Source organism: Leptinotarsa decemlineata, unplaced genomic scaffold (assembly GCF_025532065.1).
Source record: "Leptinotarsa decemlineata unplaced genomic scaffold, Ldec_3_MD MMD2_tig00026317_RagTag_RagTag, whole genome shotgun sequence".
NCBI classification, from domain to species: Eukaryota; Metazoa; Arthropoda; class Insecta; order Coleoptera; family Chrysomelidae; genus Leptinotarsa; species Leptinotarsa decemlineata.
Window position 1 is genome coordinate 3,012,053 of NW_027412686.1, and position 27,858 is coordinate 3,039,910.

Sequence of the window (27,858 nt, forward strand, 5' to 3'; positions counted from 1 at the left end):
ACTTCCAAACAAAGCTTTTTTCATCATGAAGTGCAGAAAAACACTAGAGAGGATCGAACGCATGATAAAATATTTTTTCCACTGGCGCGGTTGTATTTTCAACATATTTCAACCTGTATAAGTATTATTTCTTCATTGAAGGGCTCATTTCTGGAAGAAATTGGTTTTATCAAAGCGCTACACTGCTCAAGATTCGCATACCATTTCTATTTTCTACAGAGAAAGTAGAAATGGATAATAGAAAAAAGCTGTAGTAACACAGTGCAACACTACTGATATATGTCAATAAAATCATTATTTAACATTCCTGTGTATTGAATTCACTACCTGTTCCAGTGTAATGGCCGCCATCATCGAGAAAAAAAACTATGTCGATTTTAATTTATTGAAAATCATCACCTAAATATGTTATTAGTTAAAGTCCCCCAGCGTCTCTGTCTGTCTATTTATGAACGCGATAAATTTAAAAAAAGTACCGAACGGAGTTTCACTAATAGACAAAGTGATTCAAAAGGAGAGGTTCATTGGTATAATTTATTGATGTATTGTGTGAATTGTTTGAAATATGACGATGATATCTATGAGATGTCGAAGCGGTGGTGCTATATTCTGCAAGCGTCCATCGAAAACGTTACCTGATCCTTTCCTGATAGTATGAAACAATTTACTACATATTGATTTTCTTTCATAGTTCTACAAAAAAGTCTGGCTGACCAACGGAAATTCATCTCATTAATTTTCATAGGTTGACGTCAAAACCTGAGAATCTATTTAGAGTATCGTTGATGAAATGAGAACCAAAAATTTCAATTTTGAAAATACCAGTTCTCACGTTAGGACGTGAGAATTTCACTTGCGGTTAAATTTCTCGAAATAGCCGAATATCATTCATACACCAAAGATATTCATTGACAACATTTGCGAAAGTGCTCTCATCGGTCCAAGTTACTCTCAATTCGACAGGAGGCAATTACAAAATTGTAATTGGCATTCTGAATTAACACAGTGCAGTTCGTGAAAAATTGAAATTTTGTGTATTTGGAACCACATTTTTTGAGATCTGCACGAGCACTTTTTCATAATATATTTCATTGTAATCCTCCTCGAATTTTGTTCTATTGTGAATTGTCTTTACATATGTGAGTATAAATGGCGTGACTATGTGTGTATGACTGTGTAACTATGTCTAAATGCATTAATTTTTCAATATGTTCTTACTTATTAAATTACTCTTTCCTCCTCCACATACAGGGAAAACCCTCGTGGAGTTCAACCATGTTTATGTCATTATATATCGTTTATATTCGATTATGTATCGATATTCTGAAATGAATATTATTATTATCATTACTTGTTTAAGAAGAAGCATTTTCATCGGTAGAAATTTGAGGTGTGAATTCACTTGGGTTTCTATTAAACTGTAAAATACTTGAAAGATACTAGGAAATAGTAATTCGAAGTAAATTATACCTCATTGTTTGAATTTATTTCAGATTTCTCTTCCATTCATTCCCCTATTTTTCTTTTGATGTCTCCAACAAACGAAACTTGGTAAGATTTTTATCCAATAATTCGAACAGAGATGGATGAGGTTGGCGACTATCGGTATATATGTTTTGATACATTTCCAATGTTTTCACAGTTCTTCTGTCATTAGTTCTCAATTCGTGATGAACGACAAAGTGATATACATTTATCAAAATATCATTTACAAGATAATGTGACAGATTGAAAAATCTGCTTATCACTGAAAAAAAACTGTTTCATTCCTATTTTGAAATCGAGTTAATAAAAAAGATTACTTGTTTTCCAATATTTCTAAGAATAAATACAGAAACAAAGATGAAACAGAATTTTTTTCCTTCATCCTACCTGGAGATACGTTTTAAACGGATTTTTTTATTCACGTAAATTCACAACTTTGCCATTCATTCATTGATGATGAAGAGTAGCCTAATTCCATTCATATTTGTTATCCAATCATTGTTTCTCTGGCATTCTGATAAGAATATCAATCAGTAAAGGAATGTTATCACATAATTTTTGCTATTCATTGTCATTCATTCTCATTTTCGAAATTTCCACTGAAAAATGTTTTGATGAAAGAAAACACAAACATCTTCAAAGACATTGAGATACTGAACCTCCAATGAGTATTTTGAAAAATGCTGAACGATGAAGTGTGAATAAGTAACAATAAGTTTATTTAAAAAAAATTGAACAGTATATTTTCATGCTTTCACCACACAATAAATTTTATAACGTGTAGTTTTTTTCAATATTTTCGGAACAAATTTTTCTAGAACATATTTTCAAACGATAACTCATTCGTTTTCAAAAAAGCTATCCGATTGAATCATTATTTTATTGCATTTATCTGACTGAATTATTGCTCAACAACGAGTAACTCATCGAACCGTCTGAATCAATCATTGTTAATTATTTATCTCACCGTTTTCAATTAAACGAAAAGTTTCACAGGATAACACAGTATTCAATTAATAAATTCCACTCTGCTTCATACACGTTACTAATTGAACTAATTACTAATTGACATTCTGATCGATCACAATATTCTGAAGAATATGAAATTGATTTCTGAAATGAAAAAGAGAAGAAATTCAAGAATTCGAGAATGCAACGATAACAATAAATCGCAGCATATGTGAAAATATCGAGCCATAATTTTTGTAACACAGTGATAATGTAATGTGAAATCAGATGTCTTTTCAACTGAACAATAACAGTGAAATTTATGAAAACTTGTTTATTAAGAAGAGGTTAATATTAAGAGAAATAACATTTTCAATATTACAATTATAAAAAAAATGGAGAACTCAAAAAACACTTTAATAAATGACAATTGAAACTTGATTAAATAAAGTTGTATTCTGGAATTTTTTCTATTTGAAGTAACCATCAAGTATTTAATTCGGTCTATATCAGATATAGTCAGCTAGCCAAATGTTTGATTTTACAAATTCGATGATTATTGAAAATCATCACTTCGCATAATTCCCAGAAAAGTGTTAAAAAAACATTCCTGCAATTTTTTTTATTTTCCCAAATAGTTATCGAACCTGTCATTTGATTGCGCATTTAAGTTTAGAATTGAATAACTTAAAACATTTTCGATTGAGTTTTCACGTACCTATGCTGTATCTGCTAACTTCCCACCATTTGTGGGAAGTTAGCAGATACAGAACGATAGAATAGAACGATTTATTATGGGCTCATGATTATCATGATTGAAGCATCTTTTTCATCTTCTTCCTTCTTCAATTTGCCTGAGAATTTCTCAGCAACAGAGCGGTAATAAAATGTTATTTTCGACAACACTCTGTGAGATTTGTTTCTTGAATGATTTTTAATCATTGTAATCAACTCCATATCAAAATTGTTAATAAATGCGGATGATAACCACGACATTCAAATTGCTGTGAGAACCATGTATTACGAAAGAGGATATTTTGCACTTCACAAATATTTATATTATCTTATTTATAAATGAGTGGTGAGTAAAGATATCCATTAATGGGTTGGCCAATGAATTCATGTTCATCTTCAAGGTATCAATTATATTTCATGGATTACTCGTTGAATCAAGAAAAATTATAATAGTGCAATCATTTCTTGAACTTCAGAAAAATCTCGCGAATATCTTTATGCATCTCCTGAAAAGAAATAATGACATTACAAGTATACTGTCAGGTTGTAGTACAAAGTATTGCTTATTAAGTAATGAAAAAGTTATTACCAGTAGTAGTTAGGAATCACACGTTAAAAGGTAAGACCTCGTTAATCCTTAGCTCGCACAAGTTTCGACATCTGAGGGTTGTCGTTCGTAGGGGTGTGACAACCGGTTAACAAAAAAAATATTTTTTTTAAACAGAAACAGTTATTAGTATAAGACTTTGGTTTATGACATGTTATGAAATGTTCATGGAACATTCCGAAATCTGACTATTTATAGGTCATTTGAGTGATTTCACCTATCCCCTCTTCCCTCTCTCCGCTTCAACGGTTTTTGGGGAAGCTGACCGTTTGTCGGTAGTGTTCCGCTTGTTTGGAGGTTTCAAATTGCTGGAAATAATCAAATATAAAGAATAATTTCAATTGAGAGTTGATTACTCAATCAATATCATCATAGTTTGTAACTTATCGGTGTGAACGTTTCAGTTTGCCCTTCATAACTCTTCAACAGATTCTCTATTGATTCTGCTGTGTTTATTTTTTAGATTATGAAAGGTTTTCCACCCGAACGACAGTAAGAAGCCGATACTCCGATTTTAAGATGTTCAACAAATTTATGTATTTAGTGCAAAAACATCAATTAAGAAAATAAAATTTATACATACTCTTTAAAACCACTTAATCCAAGACAGAAAAAATATAGTATTCTCTATTTTCACCATAAAATAAGAACCACACCTCACCATAATGTGTGTTATATTCTTCGGTTCTCACAATTTCTTATTGTGCAGAGACCACAGAGGAAACCTATCCGCAGCATCGATTATCTCAATTCGCGTGAGTTATTTTAAATGGGAAACAATCGATTGTTAAGCCTCATATGTTTTTTCGAATATCACGAATATGTCGAAGGTCAACTAGTAAAGTATTATGTAGAAAACAAGACCCTGCTCAACTGTTCGCACGAGGATACACTGAAAGACGTTTCTATAATGCATTATTGGGAATGGAGGTATGTACTTTAAACTTGACTACTGATTTCATCAATTATTCGATAAAAAAAACTTCCATATAACCATTCTTTGGCTGTGCAACAGAAGAGGTGTGATTATTGGGTTCACTTCTCAGTTCCTCAGGTTCAGATCAGATCATTCTAGAGATACTTCGTCGTACCTTCTCAGTAAGATAGGTGACCTATTCATTCTCATTGGATCCTTATCACAAAAAATTCACTAGGAGCCAAAATTTCTCAGTATATATATGCAGTAACCGATAAGGATAGGACAAAACGAAATTAAAATAACGTTAATATGATTAATTTTCAATTTCGCATTTTCTCATAATATCTTTATTTATTCATCAGTTTCCACTTTGGCATCTTCAAAGTAGTCCTTTACGGATATAATCAACGCAAAATGCCGTCCTTTCTTGAGTTTCTTCAATCTAGGGGCGAGAAAAAGTCGTAGGGGGACAAACCTGATGAATACCGTGGCTGAGGCATGATTACGGTGTTGGCTTTGGCCTAAAAATTACGAACAATTGTTTCCACAATACAGGATTGTATTGCTTCTCGCAAGCGGCTCATAACATGAAGATAATTCTCCTTATCGACCGTACGACCATCCGGCAAGATTTTCTGATGCACTTTGGTTTGGGTCTCGTGAAGTTTTCCATTGGACTTTGGTTTCGATGATTTAACAATATAACCATGAATCTTAACCAGTTATTACCCTATTAAGTGAATCTTGATTGCCGATGACGTCAATCAACTATATCTGAGCGATGCTCATGCGATAGTTTTTTGGTCAAATTCAGTAATTTTGGAAGGAACTTCGCTGCCACATGCTTCATGCCCATAATTTTCGAAACAATTGCATGGCAAGACCCAACCGATATCATGCTCATCAACTTTTGTGCTAGTGAATCGACGATTCTCTATACGATTTTCATCACTTTCTCCGCATTTTCATCGATTTTTGAAGTGCTGAAGCGTCGATTTTCTGTGAAAAGCTTGTACCACTTGCAAAACATTTTTTCTAACTCAGAGTAAATCACCGTATGCCACTGTCGAGATTTTTCAATGTTTTTGAGTACTAAATTCCATTTTTCACACAAAAATTGATGCAAATTCTTCCAATAGCAGAAAATCACCATCACGAAAAACACTTGTAACTTTAATGCCTCTCACCAACAAATCAAACATGCTAAAGAGCTGAAATTGTGAAAATATGTTTGAGAAGAGTGTACCAACATAAAAAAATGCTGATCAATTATACGTAGCCCGTGAAATTTAGACATTCATCTTATTTTTGAACAGACCTCGTACACGTACAGTATTCATCTTATTACTCAAACGTGAAATTGATTGAGTACAATACCTCCATTTTTGTATCTACTTAGTAATCAAGGTGGACGTTTAACTTTTCTATACATGCGAATAAAGTTCGCCATCTGAATTTTTATTTTCAGATCTAGTGATATTAATAAGAAATGAACGAAACGACGATGATTATAATGAGTGAACAGTGAAAATATTGTTCACATTGTTTTCAAGGTAAAAAATTATAAACTACAAAACAAATTTCTACAAAAAAATATTCATCAAAGTGAAATTTCCTTGATTTTTTCCAGTCTGAAATAATAATGTCAGCATTTACTTTTAGAAAAGCTTGACTGACTTTTCATGACTGTTTTCAGAAATTCACAATACAATTTATGGATAAAGCGATGGAGGACAGACGATTGTAATGTTTATGCTGATTATGTATTTACTAACATTCTTTTGACAATGTAATAACAACTGACAATATTCACAAGCCCAGTAGCAATTGTGATCACCAACCAAACAACGAAAAAAATAAACAAAAAAATTGAACTAATAACACGAGCTGAAAAAATAAAAAAAAAAAATTATAAAGAAATGAAAATTAAAAGTATAAAATTAATAGATTTCAAATCAAGTTACTTCACGACGTTTAGATTGTTAGTATCCACAATTTTCTTCGGATGATAAATTGAAAAAAATAATGGTGTAAATCACCGTGCTACTGAAATGTAACAAATCCTACAAAAGTTCATCACTTACTGCATTCATTTGATTTTCTAGCTCGCAGATAGTCTCTTCGAGCATTTCAAGGTACAGATGGCCAGTCAAGTTTTTTTCCAGAAAAAATGGCCAAGAATATCAGCCCAAACATTAACTTTTTGTGGGTGTTGCGTATGCCTTTCCCGAAAAATACGTAAGTTTTTATAACTCCAATAGCGACAATTCAGAGTCTATTAACATTGCCATTCAGAAAAAATGAACCCTCATCACTGAAACATATGTTTAACAGATGATTAGGGATTGTATTGACTTGATGAGACATGATTTCACAAAACTCTAGGTATTCTTTTACCATAATCATCCTCGTGGAGCTCTTCATAAGAATGAAATGTATGCATTTTCAATGGTATTTTTAGAGTTTCGCGTGACATTCCCGTCTGTTCTGATACTGATCGTGAGGAGCTCGTGGGCTCTGCCGCAAATGTTCTCAAAACTTCAATATGAGCTGCTTCATTTAGTACTCTGGGGTTTAAAAGGCATGCCGCCCTTCTTGCGCACTTTCCAACTTCTCCACTTCCAATTCTGTCTTGAAGAATGTAAAGCATTTTTACACTTTTATACACTTAATACAGTAATCACTTAACAGGCCAACAGAAACAACTGTATGCACAATACTATCACATCGTTCAAATTTGCGAACCAATTTTTTGCCTGAAAACTGAAATTGGATGCTTTGTTCACTCACTCGAATTGACTGCCGTGTTAGTCGGTGGTCTGAACGATCGATTTTCACTTGCTATCGTCCAACCCGTGCTAGGAATCACACGTTAATAGTTGAGACCTCGTTAATCCTTAGCTCGCACAAGTTTAGACTTTTGAGGGTTGTCGTCCGTAGGAGTGCGACAGCTGGTTAACGTGAAAACAGATTTCAAACAGACAGAAGTAGCACATAAGGACGGTTATCTGTAAACTTTCTGCGTTGAGGATTAGAAATTCTGCATTAACTGAACACAACTATATTACCATTTACGTTTTACTATTAGACTACTTTATGAAACAGTACCATCTAATATTATTTCCAGTTCTGGTCAAACCATGTATCTCAGTATAGGCGTACTAATAATTACTTCTGTTAGTTTAGAACGCTATTTTTCGGAAAATGCTTGTGAAAAAATAATAAGCCAATCAAAATGATGTGCCATTTGACCAGCCTTCCCAAAATTCTAAGGGTAGCATCTACCCCTCCTAAGGGGTTGAACCACGAGGGCTACAAATAGTCCTTGAAAGAGTCCCCTTGACAATAAAATTGACCTGTTCTTTCGATACCTCATATTTTTTACTGGAAGGAGGATATTAACGGTGGGATGTTTTCAAATTGACAACCTGTATATTCTATACATATATTTCCTATTCAGGGATCTTTGTCAAAATAGTACTCGCACTGAAGAGAAACCAGAGTAAAATAGTACTCCATAAAGTACATTGACAAATGTTTTTTCGGAATCTGAGTCAATCATTCCAATCTACGATCAAAACATATGGCCTCATAACTTCTCAAGTCACGTTACGTATTTCCAAGCTGCAAATCTTATAATATGTTACAGACTAATGCTCTCGAAAGATGAACACAAATGATATTCAGGTCTCCGAGCACAATTTTTCTCCATGACATACTTTTTTAGTAAAAGTAAACATTTGTCATGATTCTCATGAAAACTCCTTCACGAATTTTTTTCTGCAGTGCCATTTCAAGCGGATAAAGTGCGTACTGTAATTCATTTTACTTAATCATCAAAAAAAGGAAGGACCCGCCAACGTAGCTCGTGAATAAATACATTGAAATCTACAGGAAAATATCCCAACCTAACCATTAATATTATCCGTTTTTGACTATAGGGAAGAATTTCTATAGATGATATCGCTACTCGAACACAGTTGTTCCTAATGTCTGAATGTAAAAAATAGGTTATGTTTATTGTTTTGGGTTTTTTGAGTTTTCAGTTATTCAATTGTTGAATTTTGAGAGTTGTTTTGAGTGCATCTATTATACAGTGCTGTTCTTCAATTCCCCCCCCCCTTTTATTTTTTGAACGGGTCAACTCAAAAAATTGAAATTTGGGATAATGAAATTAATGCATGAATACTTTAATTTGAAGTGAAAGTGACAGATGAAAGTTATAAGATGGCACAGGGCGCCATCTGGGGAAAAAATAAATGAAAAGATTGGTATTATAACACAAATTTTTGAAGTTCCTGACAAATATTTCACAACCGTTGAACATAATGTTAATATCTTCAACTACTACAAAATGGCAGAACTTTTAATAATTGCCTGAATACATTAACATTTAACAACTTAATATGAGGTAATAAGCTTGAGGTCAGTTCAGAAGATTCTCGAAATGGTTGCCTTGAACTTCTTGACATATGAACAGCCTATCCGATATTTCACGCCAAACATTTTCGAACATAGTAACGTCAATATCTCAACAAATATTTATTATTATCTGCCGTATATCAAATATTGAAGCAGGTTCAGTTTCGTACACCTTTTGCTTCAAATAGCCCCATAAAAGAGTCAAATCTGGCGAACGGGCCGGTTATTCTGTAGGACCTAGACGGCCAATCCAACGACCGGGAAAAGTAGTATCCAAATAGTTTCTCACTTGTCTGGAGTAATGTAGTGGTGTTCCATCTTGGAATACAATATCCATATCGAATTCATTAGGATTCGCTTCGGAGATTTCAGTGATGAGAGGGTCAACAGTAGTTTCAGCATATCCAAATACAAATTTTGATCAATAAATAGAGGTCCTACAATATTCCCAATATTCCTGCCCAAACGTTAATTTTTTCTGGATATTAGGTATGAGTTTCTTGGAAAACGTGAGGGTTGGTGTCACTTCAAAAACGGTAATTTTATCTGTGAACATTACCGCTTGAAAAACAAATGTTGTGGAGATAGGTAGGATGCTCTGCAATGGTTTCTGTGATGATTTCGCAGAATTCTGTTCTTTGATCAAGGTCATCTTCAGTTAATTGGTGTACCATTTTATGTTATATGGATGGTACCTATTTCTCTTCATAACTCTCCACACAGTAGGAGGATACACCTCACAAATATTCGCGACGAAATAAGTAGTATAGTTCAGGAGTTACTACCATCTCACCAATTATTTGCACTTGCTGTTCCTCCGGAATGTACAGATGACCTGGTGGCTTTTTGTTATGTACACATACAAGTTCCCTCAAATATTTTCTACAGATAGGACGATTCGGAAATCGTTTATTGGAAATCCGTTCGGTCTCGTGAAAGTTAAGCTTACCTACATTTTTTCTTTCAATGGGGTAGAAGATTATTTTAGAGATTGTTGACGTGGTACCTTTCTACTAGTAAAACCGAGATTTAAATGAGAATATTCTAACTGAACAATGATGTTCATTGTCGTACTGACATTTTTTGTCGTTTTAATTAACAAAAAATAACTTAAAAAACATTATCGAATTGTTGGAATTGCCATATTGGAGATAAAAAGATATATTTCTAGATATATTGATATTAATGTGTTTGTCTTCAGGAAATTATTAAATGTTCCTCCATTTTGTAGTAGGTGAAGATATTGACTTCATATTATAGGGTTGTGAAGTATCCGTCAGGAGCTTCAAAATGATGTGTCACAAGACCCCTCTTTCCATTTAATTATTTTTTCCGAGATGGCGCCCAGTCGCCTTCTTGAAAGTTTCATCTGCCAATTTTACTTCAAAATGAAGTATTCATGCATTTATTTCATTATCTCAAATTTCAATTCTACACGTTGACCTGTTCGAAAAATAAAAGGGGGGGATATTAAAGAAATGCACTGTACACAATTCAATTTATGAAAACAACTGACATGATTTTGTTTCCGTTTTACCAACTGACTTTGTTTCAATATGTCACAACATAAATTTTCAAAAATTGAATAGTATCAGACTAATTCAAATTGCACGTCTTCTAGCATTTTCCATATCGAAATATTTTTTATGAACCGACTTGATTGTGAAAGCTCATTTGAAGGTAAATGATTAATTTTTATGAATTTCCGTATCTCTAGTTACCTATGTTTTTATATAATAGTCTCGATCTAGGAAGTAAAATCGCAGTTTTGGACCTCACCATGAACAATTAGTAATGAAGTTAGAAATAACATGCCATGACCATTTCCTGAGTCTGATAACATTTTTTATCTAACTCTATGCTTACACTTGTCTCGAGTTTTCATGACAATCAATGTTTATGATTTATTTCAGTTCGTTAATATTATTTTGAATTGAAGGCCGAACTGATTTGAAAATTAAAGAAAGGCGTTTCTAATTACGAATTACTCCAAAGGCTAGGTTGCACATTGCCTGCTGTTTTAGATTATGGGTGCTTTTTATCCTTTTTTTGCGTTCCAAGATATTTTAAATCAAGTGCAATCTACATTCCCAATGTCACCAATCAGTGGGGAGTTAGATTTCTCTCAAAAATTTGTTGTGTCTTGAAATGAAACTGTTTTTGTAAATCAAGTTCTGTTCATCTCTCACGAATGAATTGAATTTAAAAACATTTGAGTGTATTGAGAGACTTGTTGAATAATAATTAACTGATATGGTTTTCAAGCTAGAAATAGCTCGCACAAGTTTCAACTTTTGAGTGTTGCTATGCTTAAGTTTATGCTTAAGAAAGCTACTGTATAGCGAAACACATATCCCGGTTTTTGTCAAACCCTTTATAGTGGAAATTACACAATAAACTGTATCAATTAGATTTTTCATTGTGCTTTTTATCCAGGCCCTTCAAAATCAGCTGAGGTTCTGTGTCAATCAAGTATATCAAATGTTTTTGTTGATCGACATCGCGGAGTCACAAAAATTACACACATCAGAAAAGTCTAGGGATATTTTTAAAAATGGCAATAATTTTTTTTTAGATCGCTTTAGAAAAAAAAAGTTGACGGGTGATTATTAAACGAATGTAACTTACAACAAAATTAATTAAATGGTCAAAAATACTGAGTGCGCATATAAGCAAAACTAAAAAAAAATATGGCTCTTCTTTGGCACTCCGAAAAAATATCATGATACAAAAACAAATTGGAATCAGTACAAAGTATGGCCTCCACGCTGGTTCATTACGGCCCTACATCTATCGTGCATCGACAAAATGAGATTGTCAATGTCTTGTTGAGGTACATTTGCCCATTCAGCGATTAAAAGCTCTCTCAATTGAAATGTGTGAATGTTCCCCATATGCGGAATAATTCTTCGTTGAAGCATGTCCCACACATGCTCGATGGGATTCAGGTCCGGTGATTGTGCTGGCCATGGCAATACATCAACTCCTGTCAGTCACTAGACGCGCGACATGTGGACGAGCATTATCGTGCATTAGGTGGAAGTTTTCACCAACATTAGCAGCTAACGGACGGACGATAGGTAGAAGAATGGTGTCGAGGTACTGTCGAGCTCTGAGGGAGCGATTTGGAAAAACGAGATCGGTTCTGCCGCCGATCATGATTCCGCCCCATAGCATTACTGTACCACCTCTGTATGTGTGGACTTCCTGGACGTGTCTCAAACGTTCATTATTTCCAGGTCGTCTCCACAGTCTTACTCGACGAGAATCTGGATGAAATCCAAATCTGGATTCGTCTGTAAACAAAATTGTGGCCTAATCATTTGCATCCCAGTTTTGATGTTCTTGACACCACTCTAATCTTCTACTGCGATTGCCTCTCGACGAAGGTGGACATCTTAGTGGCCTTCTGTTGTGGAGATCTGCTTCATGAAGTCGATTTCTGACAGTATCACGACCAATGGTTACCTGGTGCGTCTGCTGCAACACGTTAACCAACTCAGGTGCTGTGATTGTCGGTTGTCTCCTTGCGGTTAAGACCAAAAATCGGTCTTGAACCGCAGATGTAGCGCGTCCTCGCCCTGGATGTTGTTCAGCTGGACTGCCAGTTTCACGGAAACGCCGTCACAATCGACTGATAACACTTTGGGAGACCCCCAAACGAAGAGCTACATCATTTTGTCGCATGCCACCTTGAAGAAGCCTTACAGCTCTATTCATCTCAGCCAATGGTAAGTGATGGCATTCCATGTTAAAGCACAATATTTCCAGTTTAATTGCTGAGCAAGAACTGCATAGAATGTACAAACTCGACACTTTCAGATAATTAATTTTAGCCGAAAACCTACAGTTTGTAAAAAACTTGATAAAAGATTAGTTACCATTTTTGCAGGCTTTGTTCAACCCATAGGGTAGTCGAGTGTACCAATTTAATCGAAATTAAACGATCTCATGCATTTATTTTTATGATATTTAGTATGTTACAAAAATATCCCTAGACTTTTCCGATGTGTGTATATTCAACAAATTCTATGCTACGCCCTTATTCAATCTTATTCGGAACTTTTTAAGTGCTACAAACTGTACTCGAGAAAACTTCGCCTGAACTTTCCCAGTTTAAAATTCTTTGGTGGAAAATGTTAACCGTAGGTTGAAGTCACTTCAATCTTTGGGATAGTCTTTGCGATAGGTGTTTTGTAATACTTGATACTTTAAAGCCTCATTTCTGATGTGAATAATAGTTCCATTTAAATTATCGTAGCTCAACTAATGACATTACGTTTCAATTGTTATGCAGATTGCATTTGATAATTTTATTCCAACATAAAATTACATAAAATATAGGAACATGATTGAACCATCAAGTCTTTTCGTTTAATTTTTTTCAGATCTTAAGTTGCAAATTATTTATTATCTAATAATTGAAATCATAGTGATTTGAATATTTATTCAATTTTGATGAGATAAAACTGTTTAATTAATGAAAACTATGAGTTTTATGAATTATTTTTTTTAAATATCAAAAAATGAGTGTTCATTACATTTTTCTAACTGTTTACTGAGTTACATAAAATATATACAGTGAGGTCCCAAAGTAACGGGTGAGTTCATTTCCTACGTAATCATGAACGCTAATGAAAAATCCTGAAACAAGTCAATTTCTATACAGAGTGGCCACTTCTTTGATGGAATTATATTGGAAAAATGTGAACCATATGAGTTAGAAGGTCGGCCAAATGGAGAGAAAGTTGCATTCATGGAAGCACTATCAAGTGGTTGAAAAAAATTGGGAATACCAGGGTCGGTTATTGAGATGACATAAGAAAAGTAAATTTCGTCACGATATTTCAAATTTGAAAATAACATAAAAAAAAATATTAGAGTCATATTTCATGAGATATATTTTCCTCAATTTAACGTTATCAGATTTCGAATCCAACGTTCTGTACTCTCTGGGGTACCCTCAACCTGACTTTTTTCAATAAGGACCTGCATATTTCATGAAACTTTTCGAAAAAACGTTTCATGCCTATTCAAAGATATATTATTCATTGTCATTCAGAGTTGCTATTTAGGTGATTCTGACCCTTATCAAAATTCATTCGGATCAGATCTGTATCAAATTTACCTTTGGTGAAATTGACAATAAGGAAATAAACTCACTTATTTCAAACTCAATGAAATTTATCAGGATCAAAGCAAGAAGCAAGTATCATTTGCATATTTCGAGTGAAAAATAAAATAATTTATAATATTTTAACGAAACTCTTTATATTTGAAAGATAAATTAAATGATATTTCGAAATTAATTGAAAATTAATGAAGTGAGTGTTCAAAACGCCCACCATTTTGTAAAATGTGCTTTGCGATTCTCAAAATTCTTATATATTTGCTTATTTCGTCTCCTTGAATACCTTCCAGAGCGTTATCAATCTTTCCGCGAGAAATCACTATTGTCGGATTTGTCATTTGTTCCATTGATACAATTAACATAATCAAGATTATTACGATATGGTTTTTGCAAGGCTTGATATTCAAATTTAAAATTATTGTATCCACGTCTCTTTATTATTTTATTAACAGCAGTTTTTGATAAATTGCCATCACTGGCCACACTTCTCGATCTTTTTTCTGGATTCAATTGAATTTGGGTCAGCAAGAGAAATGGCGACACTGGTTAGTTTCTATGATAAATCGAATAGTTTCAACCCTTTGTTATTGATAACAAATTGAGTTTGAAAATAAAAGTATTCTTTAACCAAATAATTGAAATTGGAGTGAAAAAGTTGGTGAAATTCTACAAAAACAGCAATAATTTGATATCTCACCTTCCTGACTAGTTACTGGATGTGAATTACATCACTGAGAACAGGTTTGTCACAATTTTTCAATTCACAAAATATGGAAGAAATAAGAAAGATATGGATGCATGCAATACCTAAAAATATTGAAATCGTCTTCTACTTTGGTCATTTATATAACTCATTTTTGGGAAGAACATGCCATTAACTATATTCCACAAGCTTTGCTAGATGAATCTATTCAAGATGCATATCTTTGAGCTTCAAGAACAATAAAAATGCAGTATCTTTCATTTTTTCAAAGTATCTTTCAAAACATGTAATCTCACTGACATTTGTTGATGTGTGTGTATAAGTTGTTTTCGTGAACAAGATATCAATTATTATAGTCCAGAGGCTCTGCTAGTTGAATCTGCCCTTGTAAGAGCTCCAAAGGTAATGGAAACCGCAGTATCTTCAATTTTCACAAATGAAGCTGAGTATTTTTCCAATATTCACCGATATTCGGTGATGTGTGTAACTTTTGACTTCTGGGGCCTGTCTTTTGTTTGCTGGCGACAGATTATCAACGGATTCCAAATGAACTGATTTTAAACGCCATGTACTGATTTCAGTACTTTTCTGATTCCAAATTAACGTTGAAATTATGTTTGCACAAGCGTTGTCAATTCCTGCATCAATTTGTCGATAATTTTTCGTTTGACGTGTAAGAAGAAGAACACGTTCAGGTGGTACAATTGCTAATGTGTTTTGCTCTTCATATTGAACAGGAATGAAATTTCTCTTATACGCCTGCACACTTCAAGTCAAGAATTTTTCTGTATTGATGAAAATTAAAATATTCAATAAATTTTTTTCTATTTTTATATTACCGATTATCAATCTTGGAATCGACATTTTCATCAATTCATTCATGAAGATATTTTGAAATATACGATTGAGAAAGAGAAACAAAAAGGTATTCGTTGTTTCCAGATGAGCGAAACTATTGCAGTGCCATCATTCAGCACGTCCAACCAATTTTCGATTCAAAAGTTTTTCAGTTATTGCGTATTGAATCATCTTAATACGTGATATTAACATAAATGTTCCTAAACCACCAAATCATACAATTTCTCAATCCAGTGAATTCTCAATTGCTGACAATGAAAAAACTAATAGAAATTCCTTAATAATGATATCTCTGCTAAAATCAAATACACGTCTAGAACGGACAAAATGTAATTCAAACACTGTGGTTTACGATGTACGTGATTTTGCAGAACTCAGTAGTTCATCGTGCGAGAAGAAGTAGAAATAGGACACATTTTTTTTCATACTTTCTACAGACTGGAGTCTGTCAATTTTTGTAAATTTCATCAGTAAAGACTAACCTAACCTATGAACTAATCTATCCAACGGAGTTGAGGAAAAATGTAGACTTGAGATTGTCATTGTTTTTTCAATTGACTTTAATGGAAACTCATTCATTGAAATTATAATTGTTTATTCATAATATGGTTACATAACCTAAAATGTTTTCGTAATATATCTTATGAGCTGTCGCCAAAATGGGCAGGAACTTTCTACTATAACTTGCTGCCGAGGAATATAAGAGAAACTTTCATCAAAAAATTTAGACATAGTGTGAAAACTCTCTTCAATACTCCTGTATATACAATTTGATAAATTTTTACATTCAGTAATATACATTTGTGTATATGTATATGTATATCTGTGTATATATGCGTGTAAAAATGTATGTAGTGTGTATATTGTAGTTCTATATTTATGAGTATTGTATTTACTGCATAAAACGCTAATGAATTATTGAATTGAATTGTTGATAGTAAAACCATTCGTGAAACTATTCGTTTATAGACGAACCTTCTATATTTCTTATTGTATAAAGCGCTAATAAATTGATTGAATTGAATTGTGGATGGTAAAACCACAAAACATCATAATTTTATCCAATGATTTTTATTTTTCAACAAAAACTTTATTACTTAGCAATACCATGGTAGCAAACAACGTGAGTCCGTAGCACGAGTAATTATTCGTAAAGATTATTTCGTGGAATATTCTCAGCTGAATGCATTGATATAAGAGCGAAATATCATTACAATATTCAATAAATTGTATCACCTGTATTACCTCTTTCATCTGTTCATTGTATTTCCCGGAAGAGTTAGGGTCAGTTACTATCATAATCATAATATCATAATAATACCTGTGGATTTCTGCAGACGTACGTATTCATGCAGAATGTTGATATTCACTCACAATCATATTTGACTATATGATTCAATTAGTTCAATTCAATAAGGACAGTAACGGTGATTGAAATTGTGAGAATGATACATAACTAGTTCCCAATAGTTGCGTATCAACCAAGAATAATTACACCTTGGTGTTAAAATAAAAACTGTCAGTTTTATCGTTGTCAGTTTCATTGCGTTTCTAGAGAGACTTCTTATCGCTGTATACTGTATTTTAGTGGCGTAGCCTTCACGTTTTTTATCATTTTATTGGACTGAAGAAAATAATCATAGGAAATTAACCTAACCTATTAACATAGCCTACTGAGTTGAACAGCAGAATTTCTGATCTAAAACCATCCAAACCTACAACCTAAACTAGCATTAGACCCGGGGCCGCACTGCAGGATGCTAGATGGTCGCTTGGAGGGTGGATGGTGGAGGGGCAATGCATCCTGGACGCAGTGAAATGAAGCCAGTATCTAACTGACAGCTGAAAAGTAACAATCATGCCTCTTTTCAATTATATGATATAGATATAGAAAGAAAGAGAAAAAATGCCTCTCTTCAATAAATAAACAAAGTTATTGAAACTAAACATTAGAACATGAACTTTGAAGAAAAGAGTTAAATATTATGAAAAAAAGGATCTTGCTGTTGAGTTGTAGATGTTCCAACATACGAATCTAATGATTGTTGTTTCATCGATAAGCATGAAATATCAGTAGAATTCGACAATGATGAGTACTGGGTACGACTATCATACTCGTTGAGGGGCTCCCACAGACAAATTTCTTTTTTCATATTCATTCAAGATAAGGTCTTGAATTTTCCCACGGACTCAGCCTATGGCCTCAGCTTGATTCCCGCATATATGGAAGTAAAGTCTTGAAGAAACACAAATTCGAATGTTCTTCGAAGCTGATTTCTTTTTCCAGAAGTGCAAACTTTTCCTTAATGGGTCTGCTGGGTCCCAAATTGCCCTTTTTTTCTACACAGAACTCATCACGCTTTCCCCATACTTAGGCTACCGGGCTGGAATATCAAACACGACTGATTAGGTTGGATAGACGCCTGGCGTACCTTCGGATGTTTTCTGGAGGTTAGATGGTAGTGGGGGGGGGGCACTACGGCTACCGTCGTTGTGTTACTCACGTTTATAGATAGCAGGATGTTTGCCAGGCAGCTATCCACCATCCTACCAACCTTCCTGCAGTGCGGCCCCAGCTTAGGAGTTGAAGAGGAATGCACTAGGCTAATTTATATTACTGTGAGCAATTAGCAACCACGTAATCTATATAAATGTTCTTGGGAAGACATTGTCATTATATTACTGAAACTTGATATGAATAAATTGAAATGGTATATTTTTAGGAGAGAATAATTTTTGAGAAATGGAGGAAGGAATGTTATTTACGAACTGTCATCGATGACATGAGTGGATTGAACTCATTCCGTAATTTTATGAACGAATTAAATGTTTTTTCTTATGTTATCCGTATTTGGTACTGAAGGGTCAATAAGGCAAGTGTCTTAGGGCGAAACATCCGGGTGTCTACTAGTGAGGATGACAGTGTTCCATGTGAGTGAAATTTTAATTCCTATATACATTTATTATATTGTGTAGGAATCCTGTGAATCTGATTCGATTCCATATGAATGTTTGGAATACAAACGGAATAGAGAAAAGTATTTTTCGTATAAATCAGCGTTCAAATAAAAGTATTTGTTTCGACAGTATTCTTCTTTCGTGTAATTCAACATTTATATGGAAATAGCTGTTTCGAGCTTTTTCTTCCAGTTTGTGTCTGAAAGTTACTTTTTTGCATGATCTAAACATATTTATCCAGAGTTAATTCTTAGAATTGATTGCTGCCTTTCTTCCTTTGGAAGATTCCCACATTTTTTTTGTATCGAATCGGAGAAGTTGATACGATTGAAATGACAGTTTTATGTGAATTCAAACACATACTGTCAAGTAGATATTTGAGTGGTACATACTTCAAAATCATATTTTTTTGATTTTATCAATGTATTAAGTTAATCTGGAACTGATATTTCAATTTTATACCTGAGTGGACCAGAGTAAAATAAATACAGTCTTGTTAGCAATTTTCATCTTTCAAATAATCGTTCGTTTCTTCGAAAAAAAAATTGTCCCAGTTCCAGAATTACGTCCTAAGGTTAAAAGTTCATAAGTGAAGGCATGTTTCTGGTCAAGGAATACCAAACATTTTCGTTACAATTTTCAAACAATTCAATTGTGCGTCCCGGAAGAAGACGGCATGTAAATATATGTTATCCGGCATATTATACAATGGATTACACTGTATAATTCATAAACAGTTCATGGTGGGAACAAAACGTGATTTTGCGGCAGTGAGAGTTGATTCTATAGGAAAGTGGTTTCACTTCTCCTCTTGTCTCCTTTCGAACTAGTCGCAGCGCGTCTCTGCTCTCGTGGCTCGAAACGAAAGTCAAACGTCGCGGTTCACTTTTTGAATGTATGTGCGTTCGATTGAAAGTGACGTCGTGGAGAGTGCAAGTGTCTTCTGGGATATGGATTGGTGAATTGAAACTATAAGTATGTGCGTGTTGTGCTTTTGAACAGGAATACTCTTCGTGACTATAGTAAGATCTGAATCTTTCACTTTTTAAAATATTTTGAAATACAAAATTGAAGCAAAACAGAACCTTCAGCAAAATTCATCGTGTTGGAACGTTTCGATCTGAGAATCGTTGTCATACCTTCAACCCCCTAAATTACTGAAATGGAAATGAAATTATTTTTTTTGAAAATAGGTTGGAAAATACCTAGTTCCTTCACGATATTTCATCAGAATATTTTCTCTTTTTTTATTCAGCATCAAAATGTACTTTTCAGTCGGGATGAGGAAATACAGAGTTTGTCATCGAAAACATACTCACCGCAAGACAAATTTTTGCAAATATCTCTGAAACACTACAACTTTTCTTCTGAGACAGGAAAGTTTTGGTCTGAGAACCATTGAAAAACCTCAAAGCCTCTGATTTCTTTCACATAACATTATGAAACAGGAATGGGGTCAAATGACACTACGCCAAAAGAGCTTTCAATTCCGTATGCAATGTTTCCTTGCCTTAGAAAATTGCTCAACTCTCTCAGTTTTTCGGAAAATGCAAGTGAATTTCACTCAGGAACCCACCATATCAATCAACGTTGAAAATGCTATTCACCCACCCGCATAAAATTATACAAGCTTCATTTGTTTATGTGTACCTTTAGAAAACTCAAAGACCTCAAGTTTGTTGACTGAGTATATTACTCAGTTATACCTCTTCCTGATGCAGACATCTATTCCGAATCGTTTTGTGAAAGTTAATTTTTTCTTCATCATAACGGAAAAAATTCAAACCTTGGATTATTAAAGGACTTGAAAATTTCTTCGAAAAATCTAAGATACCTATATACCAATAAAAAATTCCACAGTGACAATATATTTTTCATGTCATGCTTGAATAATTTTCGTCATACCTACAAACAAACTATTAAACTAGCCAAAAGTCACTGACATAATGATAGACTGAATGAAGCAGAAAATAAACAAAATGAAATGTGGGCAATAGTAAATAATTTGATACGGATTAAGAAACAGAACCATCTGAAAATGAAGATAAATCTTAATCAGTTGACTGATCATTATTGTTAAATAACCTCAAAATGAACCAACGATATCATTTTTATCTCAATTTTATAAACTTTATCAAAAATCATTGAAAAACTAGTCAGAAGTAGATTAGTGTTTTTTTTTTTGGAAAAACATAAAATTTCAGCTCTCGTACAGTTTGGCTTCCGACTCGAAAAAACACGAGTAACGCCATCTTTAATTTCCTTGAAAACGTCTACACTATCCTAAATGAAGTGACGGAGGCAGTATTTCTGGATCTTTTTCAGGCATTTGATTGCGTGGAACATAAAATTCTGCTGCAAAAACTCTTCCATTATGGATTCCGGGGAACAGCCTTAGAATGCTTCAGATCTTATCTCACTGGTAGAAGTCAAAAAATAACATGGAACAGCAACAATTCTCTGATAGTGGGAAAATTGTACGCGGAGTTCCACAATGGTCAGTCCTAGGCCTAATTATATTCTTGCTATATATTAATGATATGGCAACACTTGATTTATCTGGGGCATCTACCTTGTTTGCGGATGACACCACGGTACTTTGGCGTAATAATGATCCTGGTACTTTGACTCGGTCTATTCCCTCAGATTTGGAAAAAATAAGGAAATGGTGTGAATGAAATATGCTACCACCAAATGTTTCTGAAAAAATCTGATAACATTTAATAAGGGCTAGGTGAACATATTCTTCTGGTTGCTCTGCCATAAATGCCATATCTCGTGAACTTGGATTTTCAGCAGCAATAGCTGTATATACTATTCATTTATAGAGAGTCATCTCCGGTATGGAATTCCCTTCTGGGGCTCAGGCAGCCAGATCTTGATGCAGGGTATATTCGTTATCCGAAAAAGAGCTTTGAAAATAATATTCAAATTGAAGACGCGTGGCTCGTGTAGGCCACTTTTCTGTAGGAATAAAGTACTAACAATATTTAAAATATTCATTTTAGAGACTGTCTGATTACTTGTAAGTGTGTTGTAAATGTTTTATTCCATTGATGTTTTTTTGCCTGTTTTTTTGTTCTGTTATTTTTAATCTCCACTGTATTTTTGTAAATACTATGTAGTTTCATAGTTTATAGTTTATGCTTGAGAAAGCTACTGTATAGCGAAACACCTGTCGCGGTTTTTGTAAAACCCTTTATGATGAAAATCATGCAATGAACTGTATTAATTGGTTTTTTATATAGTTACAGCTTTTTTGATGAATCATCAAAGAGTTATAAAATTCTGAACTCTGAAAAACAAGCTTTTCCATGTTTATCATACGGAAAATTGAAATTTACCAAGCGCTATATCTCTATATTAATATTAAGAGATGTGGCATTCACAGTATTTTTTTCAACATTTCCATCAGAATGTTTGATATATTCAAGGAAAATAAAATAGTCGATTATTTTTTGAATCTGTCTACTATACATCCGTTACACAGTATTGATTAAAAAAATACAGTAATGGGGAATTATCACTGCTGATTGAAATCGTTAAGAGTAATCATCACTTGACGAAAAGAACGATTCCTTCATCGAAAGAAGATATTATTTTATTGTGACCTTGAAACTTCTGTCACATGGCAAGTCCTTTATTTATCGAGGAAGCATATTAAAGAAAAGTGGTACTGCATAGTTAGGGAATTTTTCAAACTGATGCCCATTGAATTGTAAAAGATGAGTGTATTCTTTCTTGCAGAAAATTCAGGTAAAATTTCATTTTTATTGAATTCAGTTATGAAAAATAAAGATATACATATACATTGATGTATGTCATGCCATTGATGGTATCCATGAATTTGTGGCAATTATTTTAATTCCACCCTTCCCATCACATGGAATTTTAGCGGTTCAATGTGAAATTCACCATATTCTATGAAAATTGAGTGGTAGTCGAGTTCTACATTTTGACAAGCAGTTACTTTGAAAGGAATGAAACTTCTAGGAATGGATTATTTTCACTAATAGAAATGACAGTTATGACGGAAGTTGTAATTGCCAATAACGAAATGAAAAATCCAGCCAACACGTAATCTTCATTAAATATGATCAACTACAGAATTTTTGTGCTTTATATGGTCAAATGTCTTCGAAAAATTGAGCGCAACAATGAAAACTTCGTTTTTATTGATCGAATCATTCCGAAGGCGGGTGGTATACGCAAAAATGTCGCTTCCTGATTTTTGCTTTTGGAAACTATACTTCATATTCGACGGAATCGACCGATTCTTGATGAAAATCGATAACGTTCAAGAATCATCTCAGTGTGAGAATTTCACTACATAGTTTTACAAAAACTCAACAAGTGTTTCGTTATACAATAGCTTCTTCAGGTGTGGAAAATATGTTATGTACTCTGATTTTGCTGCTAGCAGCAAATCCTACATTAAATTCCTTTTGCAATGAATGAAATTTCGGTTGTGAACATTTCATGTATTTTGTTGATAGACGTAGAAATGTATGCTCAAAAATATTTCCAAAGTTTTCTAACTCTCCAATCAAAGATTAATAAAACAGCAGGATTCCAAATTGATTGTATTACCAAATAATATATCTCGAATAGTTTTCACCAAGTCGCCTTATCGATTTAACTTCCCTATTCAAAAAACATTGACCTAGAAAGTTAGGTATTTTCTCTATTGATAATTGCAAGCTATGCCTAGTGATTTATTCGAAATTTATTATGCCTGAAAAGAGAAAAGCAGTACTTACCCTTATTCCGGTAATAAGATTATTAAGCAAGGTTTCACTTTTTCAAAACTGTAACCTCAAAAGTTTGAAAGCTTTAACATAAGTCTTCATCATCGACTAATGCAATTTTACTTTCATTCCAGCTATCTCGAAAATTCTTATTCAAAAATAATTGCAGTTTGACCTACATTGACGATATTAAAACTTGCTTTTCTCATCACGCTACTGTCTTACTGATATAAATGCACTCAGTGGGTACAGTAAGCATAAGAGGTGTCGCTGGTTGTTTCTTGTTAATTGAATTGTAGATGAACTGCGAGGTGACTGAGACCATTGAACTACTGGAGAAGTCGATGACAAACGTGTAAACAGAGAACAGGTATTTCATATCTTTTCCAATAGAAGCAGTTTCTAATCAGCCATGTTTTGCAAAACCAGGCGGACACTAACTACTGGCCACATTGAGAACCTGTAATGGTCATTTCAATAGATGTTATTGATCTTTGAACTACGTTTGAAGAATTCCACTTTGAAAATCAGTGGTGAACGATTTGTATCATTATTTGAGTTAAAGGTAATGCAAATGAATACAAATATTACATAAGTACATGAGGGTATCGTAGATATTAATATTTTTAAGTAAACACTACGATTTCTCGAGCAAGATTTACAATTTATTTCAAAAATATTTCATATATTCACTTTTGATACAGAACAACTGAATAACTGTGGTAAAGTTGACTTGAATATAAGGTTTGCTCTGGGTCAATAAAGGTCAATATTTGAATAAATTAATCATCAATATTCTTAAGTTTTCATAATGAAATATCCGACGATCATAATACATTATTTTTCTCTTAGTTCTGAACATTAAATTTCCAAAACTATGTAGTATCCGATTGTAAAAAAAATATACAGCCTGAAAAAATATAAAAGACTCTCTGTATGTTATCAGAATTTGCGATTATTATATTTTGAAATAAATTCGACAAGAAGAATTATTTTCTACAAAGAAGGAAATTTTGAATCCGTTTTTGATACAGAACAACTGAATAACTGTGGTAAAGTTGACTTGAATATAAGGTTTGCTCTGGATCAATAAAGGTCAATATTTGAATAAATTAATCATCAATATTCTTAAGTTTTCATAATGAAATATCTGACGATCATAATACATTATTTTTCTCTTAGTTCTGAACATTAAAATTCCAAAACTATGTAGTATCCGAATGTAAAAAAAATATACAGCCTGAAAAAATATAAAAGACTCTCTGTACGTTATCAGAATTTGCGATTATTATATTTTGAAATAAATTCGACAAGAAGAATTATTTTCTACAAAGAAGGAAATTTTGAATCCGTTCTAATTCATATTCAGAATTCAGATTATATGCTCAAGACTGTAAGTGTACTGAAGAAGTTTTTCATCCTTATAACACGAAAGCTATCAATGAAAATATCTATAAAATATTCAGAATATTCGAGATTTATATAAAAATTACTCACTGTCCGGAGGCTTATTTCTCGATGTTGAACCACATAACAAAGCAGGTTTTTTTATCATTCTCATATTTATCTTTTTCCACTTTTTTCAGTGACTATTGTCCATACACTCCTCACAAAACTTTTTTTTTTGATATGAGACTATAACGTCCCATTTCAAATTCGAAAGTAATGGATAGAACCATAATAATCATCATCATCCAGAATGCGTTTCTGTTTGGGAAATTGATCCGTATTTTCGGTGTTGTATAAACATAATATACTTCAATAATATACAACATAGTATACAACATAGTATACAACAACAATATATGTATAAGAATAGTATCACATACTATTAGTATAGTATCACACTAATATTAAGAGACATTTACTATGGTCATAACAAAAAAATACGCGAAAATGTTAGAATTTTTATTATGTCCCGATGGTTATACCACTTCTACCCTTGAGGGACATCTGATATGAAATCGATGGTTTAATGCAAGATGTGGTTCAAGGACTCTTCACAATATATCAGTTATTCAACCCAACACCACTGATGACACCTAGGGCAGGTCGAAACGAAGGTATCAGGTTGTTTCAAAAGTTTTGTCCGTTGTAATATCATGTGTGTTTGTAGCTGAATTTATCAATTAACATTCATTCCACTGTTTCACTGTGTCGTAGTTATATACTGGTCGATGAAGAATTTTGTACTCTATACATAGATGCTGCCCAGTTTTTTTCAAATTTTAATTCTTCGCCTCTTTTCAGCTCACTACTATATTATTTTCTCGAGTGTTCCGGCATTCGGCAATGAGAGTGTTAATGAACACACCAACAAAACAAACCACGGTTACTATACGTTGGTCAGCGATTGGTGTGATTCGCTTTAACTTTCTGCAACCGGGCCAAACCATCAAAGCGGAGTCAGTCCTAGTGTGAGAAAATCGACGAAATGTACCGAAAATTGAGTCAGCAGCCGCCGGCACTGGTCAACAGCAGAGGTACGATTCTGCTCCACGACAAAATCTGTCCACACGTTTCACAAACCACTGTTCGAAAGTTTGGAGAATTTAGCATCACCTCCTAGACTCTCCAGACCTCTCGCCATTCTACTACCATCTTTTCAGGCACTTGGATAACTTTCCCACTGGTAGAACCTTCGCCAATCAGGACCAGGCAAAAATTGCCTTCGTCGACCTCATTGAATCCTGATCATCATTTCACACAGTGCTATCTTGCTCTCGAAACTTCAAACCAACTATTCTGTTTTTCAACTCAATACTTCCATATTCACAGTCAAAGCGAATGGTCCCGTATATCATTTATGGTACACGTTGTGATGATGACAATGTTATTCAATATCGCTGTGATTAGTGTTGATAAATAAATAAGCAGCTTTATAACATTGATATACCAAAACAAAATTATTAAAATTATTTTACACGTGTATTTATCTTTTTGTGATTCTTCTAATTCGTTTATGAAATTCTTCATTCAATTCTGTATTTAGGTACATGGAGAAAATGCTACTTCGATGAGTGGAAGTTCATACTTGCTTGTTAATGTTGGAGCAGTTGAAATTTTGAATGGTATTATATATATTCAATGAGCCTTTTTCCTGAGAATAGTACAGCGAACGTGTCATGAGAGGCAGCACTAGTAGTAGGGACAAACATGAATTATTCACTGTAAAACAGTGTTAGTTACCTAATAATAATTTATTATTTAAAAATATAAATCTGATATAAAACATTATTTTGTGCTAGTATAATACCAACAAATCATTGCTGTTTTGCGAATTGTACGTCGGATAATCGATATCCGGAAGAAAATGTGTTTTTATACCATTTATTAAACCTCATATAAATGAGGTTAGATGTAGGAAATGGATACATGCTTCGAGAAGAGTGGATTTGATAGTGCAAGAAATAAATAAATATTCATATGAATGCTCTAAACATGAAATGAATGGTAAATTTTTCATAGTTGATTACCATTGATTAGAATGAGATATAACCTCAATCGTTCATTAAATTATATTCATTTATTATATTCAATTAAATTTATTTCATTACCGTCTATATTTGATTCATATTTCACTCGGAAATGAATCTGAAATTCATAATTATTTTAAATTTCTTTTATTACAGTTTGAATCTACCGCTACTCTTTTACTAGGGTATGTATACTAACCTGTCTATTAATTCACTTTTTTTCCAGTTACTTTTGAATTACGGCATGCAAGCCAACGTTTTAATGTTACAACATTGTTATCCTTTACAGTTGCAAATTTTAGTTTTGCTCCAGGAACATTTTCTTCTGATAAAAACATTCTTTTTTGATCGTACTTTACCATATGTTTATCTGAGGATTAGGCAGTGTTTGTCCCTACCGAACTACTAGCGCTGCTAGTGAGTGCTTTTTCGTACTTCAGGAAAAAGGTTCATTCAGATAAGTTATTAAGTCAAGAATTACTACTATGATAACTTGTACATGAAAAATGTATATAAACACGAGACATGTGGACGAACAACAGATCTATACTAATATAAATGTGAAAGTTGGTGAGGATGTATGTATGTATGTATGTTTGTAGCTCTCTCACGCCTAAACGATTGAACGGATTCAGATGAAACTTTTTATAAATACAGCTTATACATCAGAATAACATGAAGGCTACAATTTACTAAAGTTTTGTGTGTTTTTGGTCATAATATAACGATAAGTTCAAGTCGAAACAATTTTTGCTCCCTGAGAGCTATCTTGGCGTTCGCTGCATATATGTTACATGCAGATAATCTACCGTAAGATTCTTCATTTTGAATAGTTCTAAATAAAAGTCCAAACTAGTTTTTTCAATTA

At 33.4% G+C, this 27,858-nt stretch overlaps 1 protein-coding gene across 4 annotated transcripts in view; it reads left to right on the forward strand.

Moving 5' to 3' along the window:
* The window catches only part of IRSp53 (Insulin receptor substrate 53 kDa), a 507,262-nt gene that overhangs the window by 96,142 nt on the left and 383,262 nt on the right, over positions 1 to 27,858 (forward strand). The window contains exon 1 of one of the 4 annotated variants that reach the window (XM_074181875.1): positions 19,570 to 19,788. The exons of the other annotated variants lie outside the window; for them this stretch is intronic. The gene's annotated coding sequence lies outside the window, so the exon portion shown is untranslated. Of the gene's footprint in view, positions 1 to 19,569; positions 19,789 to 27,858 lie in introns of those variants that run through there. 4 annotated transcript variants of the gene reach the window in all.